Genomic DNA, 23189 nt, shown 5'->3' with positions numbered 1-23189 from the left:
CTGACCAGCACTTCCGGTCTTATGAAGAAGTAAAAAATTGGATCGATTCGTGGATAGCCTCAAAAGATGACCAGTTTTTTCGACGCGGGATTCGTACGCTACCCGAAAGATGGGAGAAAATAGTGTCGAGCGATGGACAATTCTTTGAATCATAAATGTATAACAGTTTTTTACAATAAAGCCTCGAATTTCGGAAAAAAACGGCAGAAGCAAAGTTGTACACCTAATAAATATAAAATATAAATATAAATATAAGTATTCCTTTTTTTTAAATTTTATTCATATTTTATACATAAAATTTTATGAAACTTACAATTCCAATTTTCCGACTCCGGGTCGGGTTCGTATGGTTGGAGGCCGAAAAGTTTGGCCAGGTACAAGTCTTCATCCAACCAGACATCAAGAATCTCACGTTCCTCCCATCGCCTCTCTACACGTATCATTTGACTGTTATATATATTCATAAAGCCTTTGATTCTGATATGGCTACGATGTGTTCTCTGGAAGAAAGTATAACTAAGTAAATTAAAAAGAAAAAGATAATTAGAAAAAAATCGTATAATGTATAATTTAAAATTTAAACAGAACTTACCAAAGGGATTATCAGGACCCCCGCTTCATTCAGCAACTGTAGTCGTACAACCCTTTGGTTGTTGGAAAAAGAAAAATAAAAAAGCATAAAGCAGCAAAAAAAGATACAAATAGAAAGAAAATAATTACTTACCCCCTCAACGGGATACTCGTAGTGGATCTCTAGAAGTTCTCTGAGGTTGCTCATTATTGTGTGAGAATGAAAGTTTTTTTAAAAAAAATCCACACTAATGGCTATAGCTGTCACTAAATTTCACTATCACCCCAGTCAGTTAATCTAACTTTAAGCGGCAAAATACTTTTTTGCATACTGAGAAAAAAAAAATCACTCGCGCGGACAAAGGACAAACTTCTTTTTTGTGTGAATGGCTCCGACTCTAACACAGAGTCGATTCGACCAGAATCGAAAATGTTGCTGGTGAGTAACAAAAAACAATATGTAGAAAAAAAATAACAAAAAAAAACTCAATTGCGCGTTTGAAGCCGGGTCACACTTTCCAAAAACGTAATAATGTAATAACAGCCGATTGTGCGCGGACAATGCAAGACAATGACTCACGCTGAGACTTAACCTTCGCCGCAGCGAGCCTGTCTAGGATTATCTTTAGGCGATAGTTGTATATAAAACAATTCAGATCATAAGTACCGTCACGAGAAAAGTATTGCTTATATCGTTGCAGCACTCTTTATAAGAATAGCTTAATACGTGTATATACTAGCCGCGATTATTTGCGACATCGAATTGCTGAAAATTCACACTGCATTATTTTCACACCTATAATTCTTTTTTTTTTCTTACGTGGAAATATACATACATTCATACATATACGTTCATACATATATACATCCGTACATACATGCGTAAGTACGTACATATGTATACCAGGTTGTACACATATGTGTACAAGTATGAAATGACGATTTTTTTTCCCAAAAAAAAACACGTTAAATTCGGAAGAATGATAAAAAGAGATTTATTCAAAGTATGCTCCATTGTTAGTTACACATTTTTCCCATCTTTCGAGCAATTTGTGAATACCACGCCAGTAAAAATCTTCCTCTTTTGCCGTGAATATTCATCGAGCCATTTTTTCACATCTTCGTACGGTCAGAGGCCGTAAAAGTTCGACCAGGTACAAGTCTTCATCCAACCAGATATCAAGAATCTCACGTTCTTCTCTGCATGTATCATTTGGCTGTTATATATATTCATAAAGTCTCTGATTCTGATGTGGCTACGATGTGTTCTCTGAAAAAAAGTATAACTAAGTAAATTAAAAAAAAAAAGATAATTAGAAAAAATCGTATAATATATAATTTAAAATTTAAACAGAACTTACCAAAGGGATTATCAGGATCCCCACTTCATTCAGCAATTGTAGTCGTACAACCCTTTGGTTGTTGACCATAATGAACTGGAAAAAGAAAAATAAAAAAGCGTTATAAACATAAAGCAGCAAAAAAAAAGTACGAACCAAAGCGCTGCTCAGTAAGTGCGTGACCCATCGATGCAAACAAGTGATAATCGGAAGGAGCCAAGTCTGGTGAGTAAACCGCATGGGGTAGAACTTCTCAGCTGAATACTTCCAAAGTGTCTCGAACTGGTTTTGCTGTTTGTGATGGAGCATTGTCATGGAGAAAAATGGCCTTGTGTTGCCTCTTTTGATATTCTGGTCGTTTTTTAAGCAGTGAACAGTTCAAATCGATCAATTGTTGATTGCGTTTGGTATTAACCGTTTCGCCAGGTTTCAATAGTTCATAATAGACCACATCCTTCTCCACCAAACACAGAGCATCGTCTTCCTGCCAAAGCGATTCGGTCTTGCGGTCGATGTGGATGGTGCGCCTGGGTCTACCCATGATTTTTTGCGCTTGGGATTCTCAAAAAAAAATCCACTTTTCATCCCCAGTAATGATACGATGCAAGAATGACTTTCTTCTGTATCGTTCGAGCAAAATTTCACTTGTGTTTTTGCGCCTCTCCATCTGTCTTTCGTCCATGTGGCACCCATCTGCCGACTTTCTAAATCTTTCCTATCTCTCGTAGGCGATTGGAAACAGCTCGTTGACTAACGCTCAATTGCTCTGCGAGTTGTTTTTGTGTTTATGAATCATCTTCATCCAGCAATGCTTGCAATTCTACGTCTTCGTACTTTTTGGACGATTCTCCGTGTTCCTTGTTTGCAATATCGAAATCTCCAATTTTAAAACGCTGAAATCATCGTTCATGCGTTTCTTGCGATGGAGCATGTTCACCATAAGCTTCTCCAAGTAATCGGTATGATTCCGCAGCAGTTTTCTTCAAATGAAAACAAAAAATTAATAACTATCCACGAATGCTCCTTATTTGGTACAAATTTCGTCATATTAAACACAGCAACATAATACTATGTAAACACTTTTCAATCACTTTGCGCATTTGACATTTGTTGATGGTACAATAAAATGGCGTATAATGTTAAATCCTTGTACTTCACACTGCATTGGTGCGCCAATCTGTTTCTCAAATCGTCATTTCATACTTGTACACCTGGTATGATTCGTGATATGAACAAAAAAAAATGACAAAAAAAAGCGTGACTGTTATTTATCTAAAACGGAGTACGATGGCGTGTCGAGGTATAGATGAATGGATGGGTGAATGAATGGGAAATAAAGAAAGTATAGTACATATATAGTAATGGGAACGTAACAGTTTTTTTATTCACATGTTATTACATCGTTTCTTTTTTTGTACGTATTAAAAGCTAAAGCCAATAGTTCGCAATCGACGAGCTGAAGCCCATTGAAAATGTCGCTATCACGTATAGCGTTCTCAGACACGATGTTGGAGAATCGCGTATACTTAGCATCGACCGTATCGACAAGTCGGGCTAATCGCTCGAACGTTACGTCGATACATCCGTCAAACTCAAACATACGTCGTAGCGTCGTTTTCGTCATCGTAATGCGTATGGATGAAGAATCGAGACGTACGAGCGTAGCATCATTCAGCGTTTGAACAAACGTTGACGATTAGCGGTCCAATGCTTATAAAATTATCTTTATATTCGTTTCGTAGCATCTTGTAAATATTCCATTGCTGCTCGTAGAGACTCTTCCACATTTCGAGAGATAGCGACAGTTCGTGTCCGCGGTGATCTCCCAGGGCGATCTCCACATAACTCGATGGACCAACGTTGATTCCAATTTCCAAATACTTGTAGCCCGTAGCCGTCAGATCATAACGTCTGCTCAATAAACGCACCGCACGATGCTCCATGCTGTGTAATGTTAAACAACGTTTTCTTTTGTATGTAGAACGTTGAAATTTACATGTTTTTGCAGTTCTTCTTCGTTTCATATGATGCGTTGCTGTCTTTAGCGAAGTACATTTTTTTTAATCGTTCGTACAAGCGGATATCGCAAGACTGATTGCATCCGCGTAAATTGCGATGTATATGATAAAACTTCTAGAATAGAAGAGGGAGTAATCCTCCTCTCTTTCCAAGAATTGTGAACATGTCGCGACATGTTTTATCACGTTTTTCTATGTACTTTTTTGTCACGAGTTTATCAATGTTTATACTTTTTATGATTTATATTTCGATGGCATTGATGATGATGATGATGATGATGAAGATGATGATGATAAGCACGTTGGCGATTTTGATGCTTTTTCCGCAGAACATTCCCAATATTTCGCTTTTTCCTTTGATGGTGGTGGATTTGGCGGACTTGGCGACAAGGGACGATACATCTTTCGCTCGATGTACATATTCTTTTACTCGATCCATGTCTTAAAGCTCGTAACTGAAGCTTACGATTGAATGAAAAAAAAGTCTTATACACTACCTATATACATTGCATATGTACTATCAGAACATGTCGCGACGCGTTAACAGAAGCGTCGATGTTTTCGGATACATACGTTCATACATCATTCATACATACAATATACGTTCATACATATACATTCATACATATACGTTCATACATACATACATACATACATACATACATACATACATCCATACATACATACATACATATATACATACATATACATTCATACATATGAGTACATGTATTACAAAAGAAGGGAAAAAAGAAATATGTAATAAATACGTGTTAACGTATTTTTTATTAAAAAAATTATTTTGCAACCATCAGTTATATATTTTCAATACATTTTGTTACGCGCAATTCTTAACATGTTGTCCACATCGCATAGTATTAGCAACATCCAGATTAGTTAAAGATTCCATGTCTTCGTATTCAAGGTCTCGATGTATATGCGTTCTCGCTCATCGTCCAAAAGCAAGTTCCATAGCCACGTTCATTTCTCGTGTCCCTTAATGTACACGATAACATCATGTTCAAATACTGCGGTCGTGATCAGGCGTTTCGCCTCGTTGTACGGGACCATCTCGTCCTCCCATCGCAATCCATGATGATAAGCACTCAACCAGGAAACGCAAGACCTGTCGGATCTTGTCAAAAATTTCCATGACACGGGATTCGTAAAAATGTAATGTGTGAGAACAGTCTCCTGTTTCAACACCGCTACTTCCTTCACAATAAATTTTTTAACGATGAATCCTTGAACGTTCCAGATCCACGAACGTTGACACGAGCATGTTGTTGAGAAGATTGCGATCGATTGCGGTCGAATGCGACGTAGATTTTATATCATGTTGGAAGTGCGCTTAGGTGATTTTGCGCACAATGTTGGTCAATGGATTATACTGAACCACGCGATCGTGTATGATGAGACAATAAGCTGTTGTATTTGCGAGCACGTTCTCCTTACATTCAAAATCTAATCGCACGGTGCCACTCTTGACCGTTCTGTCGAGAGCAATCGATGATCACGGGTCATTACGTAAAAAAATCGTAAAGGTGAGACTCGGCTCGAGATACTTGTATCCATAGTAGCCCTTGCAGAAACGCGCGTACAAGTCGTACAGAATCGCAAATCTGTTTTTATCAAAATCCAGATTCAAGTCATCATACGGATAACATTCCGAATTCAGGTAGAGTTTCGTATTGATTAATTTGCAATCGTCGAATCGACTTATATCTTCAGACATGATGTTTTTTCGATCTCTTTGCACAGCGAAAATAACGTAGCGTGGCTTCTCGAGCTGAATGGGCCGTCTTGATGGCCCACAAATGTTTGATTGTGCAAGAGCGGAAATTCGTACAGATCTCACGAGTGAAAAGCCATGTTCAGATATCGTCCGTTTTCCAAAGCGCGTAGCATTGACAACTTATTTATCTCGCTTAATAACACGTGCGGTATTTGCCACTGTACTTTGAATAATTCGAGCGTTGGTTCTGTCGGATCTCCCATCAGATAATTGTTGTCATTACGCGCTCGTATTAAAATCAACTCGTGATGAGCGTTGATCACGTGTTTGTAATCTTCGCAAAATCCCAGCAGTACGTAGAGCGGTACACAGAAATTAAAATATCCGGCCGCAGTAATCTGTGCATCCTAGCTGGCATTTCGCAGAATCACGCTTTTGTCGGATGACATTGTTACATAGTTTGTGAGTGTGCTAGTTATGTCCACGTTTCTTACGATTAATCTCCACACGATCTCATCGAATATGAACGCAATTATTTCCCAATGTCACGTGAGCACTCTGGACCATTTTGTTCTTCATCAGTTTTCCCTCGACGTACAGAAAGCTTTCGTACGGTAGTGTGTACAGATCCTGTTGCTGTATGGATATTCTTATTTCATCGCTGTACCTGAACGTTGTGTTGATGAACGGGCTACATGTGAATCTCAATCTTGACGATGCGATCGTCGAAGATTGGCTCGTCTTTAATGGTTTAGGATATCAGTCATCTCAAATGTTGCGCATCGCAAATCCCAAAGATTTTAAAAATGTAACGTTTGACACGCTAAGCGTGTCTTCTTCTTCTTCTTTTGTCTGATGCAGCTGGATGAGCGAGTGTTATCGAACTGTGATGTCACTAGTCTTGTAAAGAATGCATTATCTTTCTGCATACGCTCCGTTCCGTTCAGCACGAGCATCTCACGCTCGTGTTATCACTGTCGCCGTCGTATGTGCAATCTAACAGTGATCTCTTCTTCTCGAAAATCGAGCAATTCCGTTTTGGTCGACGATGCGTATTGTTAGATCCGTAATGCTCCGTGCGATGATCGGTAGGTAAATGATCTGCGCCTGCCTCTCCGATATCTTATATCCTGAAAGCACGCTCGGCAAAAATTCGTATCGTGTGCGCGCTTTTGCCGTTGCTGTACGCGCTCGCGGTCACGTTACACTCTACGCGGATAACGTTTACATTCATTATGTTGATCAACACGTCCAATTCGTGCCATCTTCGCGGTCGCAGTACACGCTTCGATGAGAATCCCAACAGCGATCCAATGCTGTTGACCAATGCTGGGCTTGCCAAAGTTTATTCTGTATGCACATCTAATCTCGCATCTCATCGTGTTAGTTTGCGCGCAGCGTAATCTTCGTAATCGGGTATTCTCTACCTTCATTATTATCGTTATCAGTGTCATTGTTGTTGTTGTTGTTGTTGTTGTTGTTGTTGTCATCACGTACTACGTCAACGGTTTCAAGCGCGTCGCGGTGTGGACGTTTCCGTAAAATCGCGCGTTTCAAAAATTCATTTATGTCTTGCACTTCATATGAACCTTTGAGAATTGTAATTTCCGCGTCGTCTTTGGCAAAATATAATAAAATTTGTTGTTCGATTCATTCACATTTGGTATCGTGTGATAAGTAATCTCAAAAATCGCCAGACCGAGCTCGTAATCTCCATTACTCAAATCTATGGTGGGAAAGTAGTTTGCCGCAAGGACGGTGCTCTTCCGCTTAGCGTAAGTGTCAACGACATGACGGAAAAAGCGTTCGACGAATACTAAAATTTCACAGCATCTCGTCGAGCTTTTTAAATTCATGCGCGTCTACCGTTTGTAGAGACCGTAGGCACATCTGTCCACAGAAGATCCGTACGTGCGATTGTACTCTATCGTCATAGCATCGTTCCCGAAATATCGCACCAGTTCCTTGGGCGGTTGAAGATTACCGAAATTGTCAAAGTACACGACTCGGTTGTTCCTCTTCGCGTACGCTACTCAGTGAGTACCAGGCCCCGTCGCATTGCCCAGATTCACGATATCGCTTTCGTTTCGGTGCACGCCCCTCGTCGGTAACGTGTTACGCATGAAAACGCCTTTAAAATATGGTACGCACATACGTCTCGCGAGCTCGTTCAATTGCACATTGATAGTTGCATCAGACGACATTTTTATCGTCTTTTCGACATTTTTTTTTTCTTTGCAGCTACCCAGGACCCTGTCCATGTTTGTACGGGTCGAGATACAGTCCGCGCCAGTATTTGTACGGAGCGAGATACAGTCCGCGACCCTGCTCCATCGCGCGATCGTGACGTTGCAGTTCTTCGAGCTGATGTCGCGCGGCTGTCATTTACCGCTTTCGCCACGCTGGCCGCTCCACCGATCAAGGAGTGCGCCCAATATAGGCAGAAATGGTAACGCACCTCGTTTTGCTGTTGGAAGTATCCGCTTTTTCGTCACCTTTTTCTTCGTCATCTTCTTCGGTTTCATGCCCATGATCTTGGTTTTGGCTTTCATCGCTGCCCAGACGGCAGATGCGGCTGCTCTCTCGCTCAGAACCGAATCTCTTGCAACGATGTGTCCTAGCGCTTTATCGGCGAGTACCTTGTCCGCTGCGTGTCTATCGATGAGATCGTTGCTCCGAGAATACGCAATGTCGTGTTTTCGGCACGGCACGCCGCGTCCAGCGGATTTATGCTCTCGTCACCTCTGGCTAGTCGCTTCGTAAGCCGAGTGCCCGGGCCGCAAAACTGGTAGCCCGTAACTCGAAAGGAAGCGCGTTTATCGCTCAATTCAATGTCAGCAGATCGCTGCGCGACGCTGACATTCGTTACAGTCCTTTATCTTCGGGGGCCGTTGATGTGCGTCCGCTGCCACGGTTGATTGTAGTGCTCGTCGCAGCGACGATAGGTTCGAACCTCCGAATCTGCCTTCACGTGTTCCGGAAGCTTGTCCCAGACGTGTTCGATGTAGTCGCCGTATACGCGTAAGAGTACGATTTTCGGTATATATTGCAGTTGCTCAATGCTCGAGTCTCGAATATCGAAAGACACACAGCGCGAGATACATTTTGCTACTGCGCGATTCATGGATTCGCGCACAGTCTTTAGTGTGAGCATGAAATTCGTGCTGCAACCGCTAACGATACATATCACAAATTGTGATGCGAAATCGCGAATGGGAGGCAGCGCGGAGAAACGCAAGCACGGCGAAATGCTGCCGAATACTGTACGCGCGATCATTTGCGGCCCGTCGAATTGGTAAAACCAACGTTCTCATAAGCTTGCTCAAGAGTCCAAATAGCGTACGTTTCGAGAATGTGTACGTCTACTCAAAATCGCTGCAACAGCCAAAGTATCGATATCTCGAAAATTTATTTACATCTATCGACGAAATCGGGTACTTTACGTTCTCCAACAACAGCGATATCGTTCCACCAAGCGAGGCGCGCCCAAATTCTATTTTTATCTTTGATGACATAGCAAGCGACAAGCAGGATGCGATGAGAGAACTTTTTGATGGGCCGCCATTCGAACGTTAACTGCTTCCATCTCTGTCAGACGTACGCGAGGATACCTAAACATCTAATACGCGACAATGCGAACCTGTTGATCCTGTTCAAACAGGATTGTACCAACTTGAAACACGACGATCATGTGAATACCGATATGTCGTATGATGAATTTTGTTTGTCGTGACTGTTGGCAAAAAAAATATTTTTAGTGGTAGACAAGGACAATGCGCTTAAAGAACAGGAAATACAGAAAGGGATTTAACGAGTTCACGATACTGTAACGTGACTAGTCGTCGATATTTCGCCAGAGAACATGGCTGATGTGCGCGCGCGTGAAAAAATTGCGAGGGAGATCGAGAAGACGAGCGAGTCGATCCGCAAGAAACATCACGCTCTAAAGACCGATAGAATCGAGGAGGACATGGCATTGGACATTTTAAACCTATTATCAAACCTCTGCAGCAGATTGTTGACAGCCCCGTGCGCGCGATAAAGAGACAGTCGCGCGATAACATAGCATCTGTCTTCAAGCGTGAGAGAAAAGAGGAGGAGGAGGAGGAGGAGGAGAAGGAGGAGAGAGAGAAAGCGAGCGAGACGTTCGAGCGTTCCTCGACTCCGCGTAAATCCGATGATCGTACGATCGTGTACAGCCGATAACCTCCACACCGCGTAGCAAAATCGTACCGACGATAGAGTCGTTGGACAATGTTTTCGAAACGACAGAAAATTCGATAGCGACGAAGATTCAAAATCGGTTGCAAACGTCGGAAGGTCGAGAAGCATTACGAGCCGGCTTGGACCCGCTGGGTCAAAAGTACGTCGAGACTATCCTGAGGGGAACGCGAGATAAACAGAAGAGTGATAGATTATGTGTACGGCGTTTACCTACACAAGGATAGATTGATGTTTGGCAATAAATGTTTCGACGTGGATGATGCGGACAACATAATTATCGACGGTGTACGATACGTCGGTACACCTGGTCTTTACGAGTTGATTTTGAAGAGAATTCTCCTCTATATGGAAGACGATATGAAGTATAAGAGTTACTAGCGACGAACGCACACAAATACAAGCATCAATCGCAAAGCCGATTATTGAGCAATAGGGAATACAAGTACAAATACGTTACCGCGCCGTTGATGTCACACCTAAGAAACAGAAGAATAAATCTGGAAAGGGATTACCTCATGATACTGAATGACAACGTGATTGTTTACGTGCATTGGGATGATCCCAACGAACTGGTGAATCATCTACGATTCGATGCTTCGCATCGAGCGGGCAACAACGCTCACAACAACGAGATGTCGATCATCGAGGAACTTCGCGAAGCCGGTTTTATTATAAATTAAATCGCGTACAGAAGAAACGAGTAGTGTCAGTGAGAAAAAAAAAATCTTTTGCTCTGTGTATTACGCATTGAATCATGAAAAAGAGATTCAGCGAAAAGAGAAAAATTAGCTCCGAGAAACGTCGACTCGTCGAGGAATTGCATACTCCGGCGAGAAGAAATTTTTCGCGAAGGCGTGTCATAGTTCGAAGATACGACGATCTGTAGCAGGTTGATATCGTCGAAATGCGTCCGTACTCAGGCTTCAACAGGCCACCACTACATACTCACCGTCATCGATATGTTGAGCAAGTACGCGTGGGCTGTACCGCTCAAGAGCAAGGGTGGAAGCGAAACGGCTAATGTTATCGCTGAGATAATTCGAGCGAGTGGAAGATGTCCGAAAAATTTACAAACGGATATGGGGAAGGAATTTTACAACGTCGATGTGCAGAAAATCTTGAAAAAAACACGTTAATCACTATTCCACGTATTCGACGTTGAAAGTAGTAGTCGAGCGGTTCAATCGCACGCTCAAAAACGACATGTGGAAGATGTTTAAACTCAACGGCAATTACAAGTGGAAGGAACAAGTCGACGAGCTACTGCGTTTTGTGTCAGATTACAACAACGCGCGTAAGCATCGGACTATCGGCATGCGACCTGCTGACGTAACTCCCGCGATCGCCGAAAGGCTCTTGGACACGATGTACAGCGCGATAAAGATTGCTGGTCAAAATTTAAAAGTGAGCGATTCGGTACGCGTGAGCAAGTACAAGACGATTTTTGAGAAGAGTTACACACCAAATTGGATCACCGAGGTGTTTACAATCATTAAGATACAGCGTACCAATCCCGTAACCTATCTACTCGAGGATTATCGGGGAAAATCCGTTGCCGTTTTATGAGCATGAATTGCATCGCGCTACTCATCCGGACGTGTATCTCGTGGAGAAAGTACTGCGCAAGAAAGGAGATAAGGTGTACATCAAATGGCTGGAATTCGATGAATCGCACAATTCATGGGTACACAAAAACAATGTCATTTGATAAAATTTTGATTCGTGTATTTTTATTTCTACATATAAAAAATGTATCAATATAAATATATAAATGTATTTTTTTTATTATCCTTTCCATCTTCGTTTTGGAATATAAATGTACAAATATAAATGTACGATACATAAAATGATAGAAAAAATAATAATAATAAATGGTATTAAAAGCATAATAATAATAATACTTATATAAATATAAAATAACATGCATTACATGTAAATTAAAATAATAGCGGTACATAATATTATAGTAATATGCATAAATGATAAAAAGAAATATGAGATACATAAAATGTAAAATTGAAATACTAGTAGTATATAAATGTTAAAAACATATGATATGTACATATTATATGAAAGTATAATATTCGTAATACTAATAATAAATGCTATTACATGCTAAAAACATGTTAATAATACTTGTATAAATGTGAAAAAAGTGTAAATTACAATAAGTAATACATAATAGTAACATATATTACAAAGGTATCCGCCAATGCCCTCACGGTAACGTCTCCGTCGAGTCCGGTACGACGTATCGTTTGTCATCGTATGACTCAGAGCGATTTTCGATTCGGATATCGTGTACACCTCGTATAATTTAGATCGTATACACGATTGATGGCAAGTCATTTCGATATCTTCGTTCAAACACCGCGTGTAATCGAACGTTATCGTTCGCACTAAGACGTTATTCTTTACACCTTTCAACTTTTTAGTGTCCTTCTTGCCGTCCACTCTTATCACGTACATCTTCGCTCTCAGTCCAACGATCATTATCGCACCATTATTTTCATCCTTCATCAGGCCGGGTACTTTTTTGTTCGCGAGAGACATACACATTGTCTACTGGATAATCGCTCGTGTCGAATCTACCGATATCGCGTTTCATATTCTTGTAAACATCGTCGCATTCTATATGATAAATGAGACGTGCGTGTCGGTGTATGATCTTGCATTTATCGCGATACATTGGTGACATGTACTCGTGGTGAAATTCATATAAGCAGATTTTCGATATGTTGAGTATGCACATACTCACGTAAATCGGCTTGTTAAACTTTACCTCGAGTTTGCACATTTCAACGGCGATTAAATTTCCCGCAAAGACACTGCGGCTGTGAAAATTCGATTTCGTAATCATTGCCTCCGCCGTCCGTCCCATTTTGTTATTAATTTTACATCAAAGTGATTGCGCACATTCTATGATTTTACCGAATACCGCATTGTTCATTAGTTTATACAAATTTTTTTCGAAATCGTTTTTTGTGCGCGTTCTAAATTGTGTATTGAGTTCAATGTAATCGTGGAGCCATGGAGATTGAGCAAATTGTAGCATCCGGTGGATCTTTGTTACGCGAAGACCGTGACGAGTACATTACTGCAGGTTGCGATAGTGAATGATGTAACGCTGCTTATCATACAACGTCGCTAAAAGTTTATCTTCGCGCTTGGCGGGCGATTTATCGCGCATTGGGCAGAAAGATAGGTCAGTATGTCGGTCATGTAGTTGCTGCGGATACTCGAGATCGACCTCGAGAATATAACCGGTGGATGAATCCGGAGCGATCGTGCTCACATCAAAATTCACGTCTTCGATCCATTGAAATTCGGCGTATGGCAAAGGTTGACACATCGCCCATCCGTACAAATTATTCACATCGTAGTACATCAAGTACGACGATAGTTTCGATGGATCGCATGTACCTGTTATTAGCCTGTACATATCTGCTGGAATATTGAGACCGCTACGTATACCGCGCTCGATGAACATGACCATATCAATGTCGGTGAGCAACTCGAATCTTACATGCATATGTTTCAGCATGGCGTCCCACGTGAAACATTGCCACCTGGCAATGTATAATAATGCGTGGGATCGAGACAGTAACTCGCGATGCAAATATTGCGGAAATTTTCAGTTAATAACAAGATATCAGTTTTCAAGTACAAATCATTCGCCGAGCGTTCGGATAGAGAATCACTGCCATATGCCTGTTCACGGCGTGAGTGTAATCGCTTTCGGATATGGCTTTCGTCTGTTAACGAACTGAAAAATAATTCGCGCGATGGTAAGCGCGTGTCCTGCAATTTTTCGACGCAGTCAATGTATTCGTACGGAAAGACATCTTTTCGTGTGAGAAGATCGAAATCCTCTGCGCTGAGCTTGCAAAATTCGGAACGTACGATTTTTAATTTATCTTTGTCGAGATACGACGCCAATTTATCGAGGCTTGCATTTAGAAATTTGAAAGAATCAATGAATCTTAATTTTACACCATTTTTCTGAAAATTCTTTTCAGTTCTTTTGTCTTTGGTGCTATCGACATGTTTGGTGAAGGAAATATATTTTTCCTTCGTTATCGATACTACATGTCCATCGTATGCAGTAGCAATTTCTTTAATTATAAAATGAGCATGAGATAAATTGTGAAATAAGATCGGAATATAAAACGAATTTTTATAATTTAAGTTACAATTTGAATGCGCGGTATCTACCGGTGAGATGACAATGATCGCGAATTCGCGTATCATCCGGCGCGAACGGTTTCTCGCAGATGTGACAACGCGTCGCGCTACAGTATGCTTCCCTTGCTGTTTAGACAACTTTTCCATGGGCACGTTAGCGGATACGATATTTTTCACGTGATGCCAAATCGTTGAGTTGTTGTGCGAACTAGATTATACAGCCTTCATCGCGACGGAAGTAATAGACGACGATAATGTGTTGTCGTACGTAATAGCCTATGCTAAACGCTTCATGCCGCTGATACGCGTACGACGACGCGTCTTTCTTGTCGGATTCTGTCTTACATAGGACGCATTCCAGATCGGCGTAGACGATGAATGGCACTCGTTCCCGGTTGCTGTAGTTGTCAAATTCGAGCCACTTGTCGTCCTCGCTCGGCAGTCGGATAGCGCAGTCGTTGATCTTCTAGTAGTCCACTTCGTGCAATTGCAATTTTTCGTACGAATTGAAGTAATGGAGACATCTGTAAATAATAGAGAAATCATTTTTCATTATTTCTTTTTTTACTGTTTTTTTTATTAGCTTGTCTTATTATACTTACCGATCGCAGAAAAATGTCTTGTTTTTTTTTTTCACTAATCTGCGAGCTCACGAGACGCGATAGATTTTTTATCCACGCAAAGTGATCAAGATTGTCGTTGTGTGAATCTTGTAGATACAGGAGATTGACGTGCTTCTCCTTCTTGTTATCGATGAGCCACAGACAAACGACTTGTTTATTCTTGATGCCGTACACATTGATCGACACCGCTTTCAACCATTCGAATTTAAAAATGTCTTTTAAAGTCATTAGAAACTCAATGTTTGTGAGATTCAATACTGTCGTATAATGCAAATAGGACGATTCCCGTTCCATATACTTTTCAGTTGGATACAGAGCGGCGACCACCGATCACGCGAAGCACGCATTGTCCGTCGAACACTGATTATCGCTCATTTCGTCGCTATTCTCGTGGCACTTCGATGTGACATTCCGCGCGCAGGGGATTTAGTTTGTTCACATTGATAGTCAAATTCAATATACGTGACAATGCCCACCTGCTGTCGCGTTCCTGAAACTCTACGAGCGATGCTAGGATAGGCTTGATGACGTGCTGCTCGTACCACAAATCGGTGTATCGGTATATCTCGCTGTTCTTTGTAACTATGCTCTTATTAGCACGTTTATCTTTCGTCGCGAACTCACCGTTGAACGCGGTGTTCACTTTTACACTACCGTGTCTTTCTACAGCGTCTTGCACTCATTCTAGAGCTACATTTTCAGCATCTTCTAAAAATCGTCGCGGCTCGATATGATTAGAGTTTATCACCGCACCTGTCAATATATGACTCGAACGCGGTGTCGATCTCTCGCCAGACAAGAGATCGTTCGTTGTTACTCGTGTATTCGCCACCAATATGCACGAAACGTCGCTCCAATTGCGATTTTGCACCCGCGAGTCACGTGATCCTCGCCACCACTGATTGTCTATGTCCAACGACGAGGTGTGGACGCTTGGCACGACAAAGTTCTTCGAGCTGCTCGATGCACTCGTCGCATCGTTGCAGCCACGCGAAATACTCCACCAGAATAGCAACCTGGCCGCACTGCTCACAATTCGCGTTTCACTCGCTCATGATTTTCCATGTCTTTTCACAGTTTTTTTTAGATTATGTCGCACTCTTCCACGGAGCACTTGCACGTGACTCGTTCACACACGTTGCAACATATCTAGAATATCATAACGTTCTAACACCTTTTCATTGTTTGCGAAAGTGCACTGTTCGCACTCAAAGCATTCTTCGTCACATCTATTGAAAAACAGTTTTAGTGCAAGATCGCGATCACGAAACTTCATCCATATATTGTCAATAATCAGCAATTCCACACACTTCTCATTACTCGCGGGAATCTTAATGCACATGTACCAACCTTGGCTCTTATCTGCGATTTTTTTCGCCCAATAATAATCGTCCTTTATTACATTTCTATTCCACCAATATCTCTTTTCATACTCATCGTCCTCGTAACATTTGTCTCATAACCGTGGGTACACTTTCTGTCGTGCGAGTAAAGACCAATCAGAAACAGGCTCTTTAATAATTATTCCATGTTTTTCATCACGTATACCTACTATAATTCTCGATCGTGTAGGAATTGCACCGGCGATATTCGCACATCTTTTTTGCGGATTATCGAGAACATACAGCACATCATTTACATTATAGTCTTCCCACATATTTTCTAATACTGTTTACAATAGTTCTTTTTTAATGTGCAGAGTGGGCACATGCTGCACGAGAATACTGTACAAAGGTCCTCTGCAATTCGTGCACGAATACCGTCTAGCACTTGCCTACCGAAAGAACTAGTCTCATGCTCCCTGACGTGATACATTCCTACATCGTTAATGTCAGCTATACGAATCATGCATGCTGTGCATACAGTTAAAGCACCACCCGTTGTATAATAATTGTGGATCACACAGTGTTTAGTACAAGCGTTCAACGTACGGATTTCCGAAGGCTGTACAAATTTTTTTACGCGATCGATTTCATACTCGCTCATATCATTAATACATCCACTATCGTCGATAGCATTTCTTTGTCAGATGACTCTTGGTCCATTATATTCTCAAAGTCTACTTCCATTTCTTCGAATACTTCGTCTCTGATATTCGCGAACTGTTCCGGATCCATGTTTCTAATATACTCGGCTACGTTAGCTATGTTCTCAACGTTTCTGATATTCTCGACTTCTACATCGTCCATTATGTTCTCAAATTCTATTTCCATTGCTTAATAACTTGTCTTCACACCATCTATGTCCTCAATCTGCACGAGTATGATCAACCATACTTTTCGCATTATACTTATTGCGATTCGGTAATCTTTAAAGGCGCTAACTGAAGTGCCGCGCGCTTATGATCCCATTATATATTCATTGTGACTTCTTTATCCCTTTATCTACTATCCCTATTGGGTTGCAATGACGACGTGTCATCGATCTCTTCTTAGAAAAAAAATATCGTTATCGGTGCTTCTCTCTTAACGCATTGCGACGTGTCACCGATCTCACGGTTCTTCCTAGATAAATATCTTTATCGAATTCCTAGATAAATATTCTTATCTTTATGTTTCTGATCTTGAAAGAAAGAACTGTGAGAACACATCAATGATGTGTCACCTAGACAAAATCTTGTTCGTGTTATAGTACCACATTTTGGGGTGGATGTGGGGTCTGCGGCGGCAGCGGCCCAAAAACGCATTTTGAGATGGACGCGGGGTCTGCGGCGGCCCGAAAACGCATTTTGGGGTGAACGCGGTGGCGGCGGGGTGGCGGCAGGATGGTGGCGGCGGGATGTGGAGTGATGGTTCCCATAACATGGCGGCATCACGTATCATTATAAACACCGATAGCGCCGGAGACTTCTCGCGCCTTCCTCCTCCTTCCCCGCGCCTACCAGTACCTCCCGAATACTCTACGAATACCCCTCGCGCCCCGCGCTTCCCTCTAGCTCCGTGGATTAGAAACGCGCCTTAATATGCTACTACTTTAAAAACCTATGAAGTAATGCAAATTAAGTGCTACTATTAAAATATTATACAAGAAAATGAAGTTTTAAAAGAAAGATGTCATCATTTACAGGATTAATACATTCAAAGTCCTTTATATTTGATATATAATGCAGTAATTCCTTAATCATGATGTTAATTTTGTATATTTTTAATTGTTTAAATTCTGTAAGACGTTTTATTCTAAGAAATAAAGTTTTTAATATTATTTCTCATGATATACATACTATTTATATAGAATTTTTTGATGATTATAGCTACTTAAAATTTCAAAAGTGAAAGTTTATATAGAATATGTATATGTTTTTAATATTAAAACGGTTTGGCAGTAAAAATAAAATTTGTGGCAAAATAATTGTGTTTGATTTTTTAATTGTAAAAAAGGAAATTAATTACAAATATACAAATATAAAAAAATATATACGTCATTTAATCAAGAAATAATCAAGAAAATATAAAATATTTATTCAACATAAATTTTTAAGAGATATTACACAACATTTATTATAAATTGTTACATCTATAACAAGAAAAGAAAAACTGATAATTCAATCACATAAAATTGACAATTTTTTTACGTAACAACTACCATTATGAATAACACGTTTCAATTTTTTTCTTTTTTCTAATTTTATAGATTCACATTTATAAAATAAACTTGGTATGGCACCTTTCCTTATAATTTTTTTACTACCAACGCGGAACAATTCTGATGAATGAAAATGAACCTAAAAAATAAGAGGTAACACATTAGAGAAGAATATCTGCCCCACTAAGTATCATTAACGTAACATTAATATGTTAACATTTTTCACGCGACTACGTAATCGTTACATACACTTGCATTATATTTAATATATTGATATTGAGTTATATTTAATATATTGATATTGAGTGAAAAATTATAACATTGATGTTATTTCTGTTGGTGTTTATGGGAATTACATTATAAAATATTTGTATGCACGCTTCAGTACTAACATACAGTAAAGTTAATTTTGAAGGTTTCCGAGAAATTCTAGCAGCATCAATCCATTTTTATCTTAAATTTGGATCTTGGGCAAATGTTGTGCAGCAATATTCTTCTTTATTAGAGTCTGAGAATCTTGGAACACTGCACCTGGCAGACATTTTATAATATGCACAAATCCTGTTCAAATATCTGAAATGTAAAAATTCATTGTTTTATTTCATGTTTATATGTACACAATAGAGGAAAGTACCATATATATTTCCAAAATAAATATGTATCACTTTCAAAGACCTTATCAATGAAGAGAAAATTGCAGCACAAGGTGACAAACGTACTTTTGCAATCATTTAACCTAAATAGCATACCTTCATCATGGTTCTACGGAGCTTGACAATCCAATCAGAAGAGACACCGGTAATGCAATTTGGCACTTTCTCCCTGTGAGGCTCTTTAAATCGGACACGGTATTTCTCAATTGGACACAGACTCGATTGGACACGGATCCGATTGGATGCGGACTCGATCGGACACACAGTGTTGCATTAAGACACGGACCCGATTGCACACAGATCCGATTACGCACAAACTCAATCAAACGCAATAATGATCGGAAAAATGGGGAAAATATATTAGTAGATATATTAGTAGATGATGAAAAAACATATATAAGTGTTTATATATCTACGCGAAACGATTTCCATCTTCCCTCTCCCCCTGCAAAGGGGCGCACAGCTTCTATAATTGTACTGTTGTTGAGATTAAAAAATCTTTCATGTAGGTAGTGGGGTGTATAGACAATACTTATTGGTTCGGGGTGGCTAAGCCACTTCGAACAACAAAAAAAACATATTCTACTCACTTGAAGTCTAACCGCCTAGAAGTTGCAGCGTAGACAGTGTTTGCTTGGAATATTTCCAACCCGTGAAGACAGTGGAGTGTGAGAATAGTCTGTATGCAATCGAGTGATGTGCAATCGGATCGGTGCGTAATGGGGTCGGTACCAATAGAATCCGTGCGTTGGGTGTGAGTGTAATCGAGTCCGTGTGTTAATGCAACGCTGTCTGTCTGATCAAGTCCATGTCCAAATTCAATCGAATCTGTGTCCGATCGCGTCTGTGTTCGATCGGGTCTGTATCCAATCAGGTCCGTGTCCGATTTGGAAATATTGCTGTGTCCGATCGATAATGTGTGCAATTGGGACATTCTCTGTCGCGAAAAGTGATTATCTGAATTAGTTCGATCGAGATGTCGCTTTCCGACACCTGACAGTTTGCATGATAGGTACCAATTTTACATAAAGAATGCTCCATTTTTCATGCAGTTTTAATGACGTCTTTCTGTTACTCAGAGCAATGTCAAAAAAATAACGTCTCTATTTTATGTGTGTTTGGTTGTGTGTGCGTGAGGGTGTCGTCCCTATATAGAGCGAAAATTGGCAATGGAACGGAACTCGCGGAATCAACGCGACGAATCACAGGCGTTTTTCTTTCTTTTTCTAAATCTTTTATATGTCCCCATTGAGCGGAATAAGCGGAAGCGGAACACGGAATAATATAAAACAGAATTTGACAAAATTTCCACTTTTCAGCCGATTTCCGCCTTCCCTTCCGCTATTCCCCTTACCTCTCGCCCCGCGCGTTGTCCAAATGCCACTCGACATTTAGGAGTGTATGACGCTTGTAGACATGAGATATATCCACTTTGGGGGGCGTTCAAGCTGTAAACTTCATTCTATATCTTTTTTTTCATTCATTACATAACTAAGATAGAATGAAGCAATGCATAAGCGCTCAATCTAACGTTCTAACAACGTTAGAACAATATCGCAAACGTATATTGAATACGTCGTCAAGATATTCGAGACGCGTTTGTGACGTACAAAAAATTTCTTCAAAATTTACTATGTCCGTAGTATATACTAAGTTTTTCATTTCATAGACTTTCGCAGGGAGCTTCTAATGATATACTATTATTCTGAGATAAGTATATAAGTATGTCTTCATTATATATCCAGTATGTCTCTATAGTATCTGCGTTATCATAGTGATGTCTCTAGTATGTGATGTATGCATGCACATATACACATATAGAAGAAAGCCTCTATCATGAAATAGGCCTAATGTGAGATAGTAGCGTTTCCGCTAAACTAATAAATGCTATCTATTGGTTCCACCATGAATTTATTGTTCTTGGATTGAAAACTATTTAGTGGAAAATTCATTAGATCATGCTTGTAGTCGTTGCAAAGAAAGATTTTAGAATTTGGATGTCTCAAGTTTCATTGAGCTTTTAAATGTTTATTATTTAATAAATAAATATTTGGCAATAAATTCTTCATGTGGTGAGAGTAAGATCGTACTAATAGAAAAATACGTAATATGTTGAATTGCTTAATTACGGAAATTAGATTTGACGATCGTAAAACCGTGGATATATATAATATAATAATATAATAAGGCGTGGAAATCGTAATATGAGATACCCAGAGTATTTCTAATATGAAATAACCCATAGTATAGTCCTATGTATAGTGAAAATCATTGTTAAAGAGTAAATGTTATTATACAATAATAAAAAGGACAATCGGAATGAATGTCGAGCGCCTATTTTTGCGACGCTTGATTCCAACTGAAGAGTTCTGGATATAATCGCATGCTCATTTTTCACGTACGCTGGCTGTGTTTGTTTGCAGAAACATGAAATAAAGTTTCCAGAAACATGAAATAAAGTTTTTTAATTGCAATGATATATTTTGCGTTTTACTTTCGATTTCTTGGGGCATCTCATATTAGAAGCACAATTTTTTGACTTTGTGATTTGTTCACTTTTTACATTTCTTTAATTTAAAAAAAAATGGAACTTGAATTAAATTTTATATGATATTATTTTAAAGCTTATTAAATTCCCTTAAAAATGACTTATTTTTTAAAATTCTGCCCATAGACTTTTAGCATTTCAAAATGAACTCGATATCTCATAATAGGGGCCTTTCTCTCTCTCTCTCTCTCTCTCTCTCTCTCTCTGTGTGTGTGTGTGTGTGTGTGTGTGTGTGTGTTTCAATCTTTCACTTCTGCATAATTTCTTACAAAAAATTTCCTGTGTTCATATTACTCCTAAGAATGCTCATATTAACCTACTCAGGGTTATCATTAACCTGATAATATGAACACTGGATGGATAATAAGAGCACCAGCAACCATTTCAACATTTGCATTAAAATAATCAATTTCAATACTAAGATACATAAAATATCAACAAATCTATCAAATGCATAAAATTTTTTATTTTTCAATATGCTAGATATATGAAAACATAGATATATGTTTTCATATATTTAGCATACTGAAGGTGCTCATAATGTCCTATATAGTTACGAAAAGAGATAAAACTAGTATCTGCCTACTTCGCATATCCGCTTTAGTGGAAAATTCTCCCTCTGCTCAGAAGGAGGGACTTTCTTAGATTTATTTGTACCTGTTAGGTAGGCCAAAACAACGATAATTATTTTTTACTTGCCTGCGGTGATCATTTCAATAAGGTCTTATAACTTTATTATTAGTTTTACGAATATTGTTATAATTTGAATTGAATATTCTTGAAATGTGAGTCTTTAAGAAAATGCAAAAAAATCAATTTTTTTCAATCCAATTAATAAAAATCGATTTTTTTAAAGCGAGAACCTTCTTAAAGTAACTTAGTGCAATCGGGCTTAAGTAGAACAAATTAGTTTTTTTCTAGAACAAGATCATACTTATTTTTTGGTGAATAATCATCAAATCGTGACATTTTTTCAACTTGCATGTTAAAATTTTCGCATAACAGTAAATACTTCCATAATATTTATAAAGTTTTAGTAATTCGACAAATGTAAATTATAGGTTTTAAATATACACTGGAACTTTGTAATAGCGAATTTCGAAAAATTCCTTCCGCGCTATGAACAGCATGAGTAGGGAATAACAGTAGTCACTAAAATCTTGAGTTCCATTGTTTTTGAAAAAAATAGGGACGATCTCTTTATAACATTCACCCACGAACCGCATGCGAGGTCTTAATATATCTGTATAAATAATTAAAATTAAGCTTTTCTAATACAACACTACTCTAATACAACTTTTCTTACAAAATTTAAATAAAAACGCTGAATATAAAATTTTCTGTTTATTTAATGAAATTAACACATAAAGTACATAAGCTATGATTATTTTTTTCATGGCTGTAAGTCTGTTATCACATCCCTAAAGAAAATTTTTTTTGCAATTCTTCATAAAATTTTTCAGAATTCCTATATAATTTTATCATAACTCGTCGACTTGTGTAAAATATAACATGATTTCGTCATTGCACGTTAATGCAGTGTAACATTATCGTGTCTTCTAATAATCTTTTATAAAATTTTTCAAAGTTTTTATACGTTATTAAAACATTTTTCAGAATGCTGAAAGTTTCTATTTCTTCTAGATTTTATATACATATGTAAATTTTGAAATATATTTTAAGATTTCTCATTCTATATAATTTTCAAAGA

The 23189-nt window shown here is 39.1% G+C and overlaps 2 pseudogenes; one reads left to right on the top strand and one right to left on the bottom strand.

Moving 5' to 3' along the window:
- Positions 1-10402: 10402 nt before the first annotated feature.
- On the top strand, positions 10403-11595 carry LOC108692191 (annotated as a pseudogene).
- Positions 11596-14280: 2685 nt separating this feature from the next.
- LOC108692190 lies at positions 14281-15070 on the bottom strand (annotated as a pseudogene).
- Between the last annotated feature and the right edge of the window lie 8119 nt (positions 15071-23189).

The sequence above is a fragment of the Atta colombica genome, unplaced genomic scaffold, assembly GCF_001594045.1.
Source record: "Atta colombica isolate Treedump-2 unplaced genomic scaffold, Acol1.0 scaffold65, whole genome shotgun sequence".
Lineage (NCBI taxonomy): Eukaryota > Metazoa > Arthropoda > Insecta > Hymenoptera > Formicidae > Atta > Atta colombica.
This window is presented reverse-complemented; position numbering and strand designations above follow the sequence as displayed.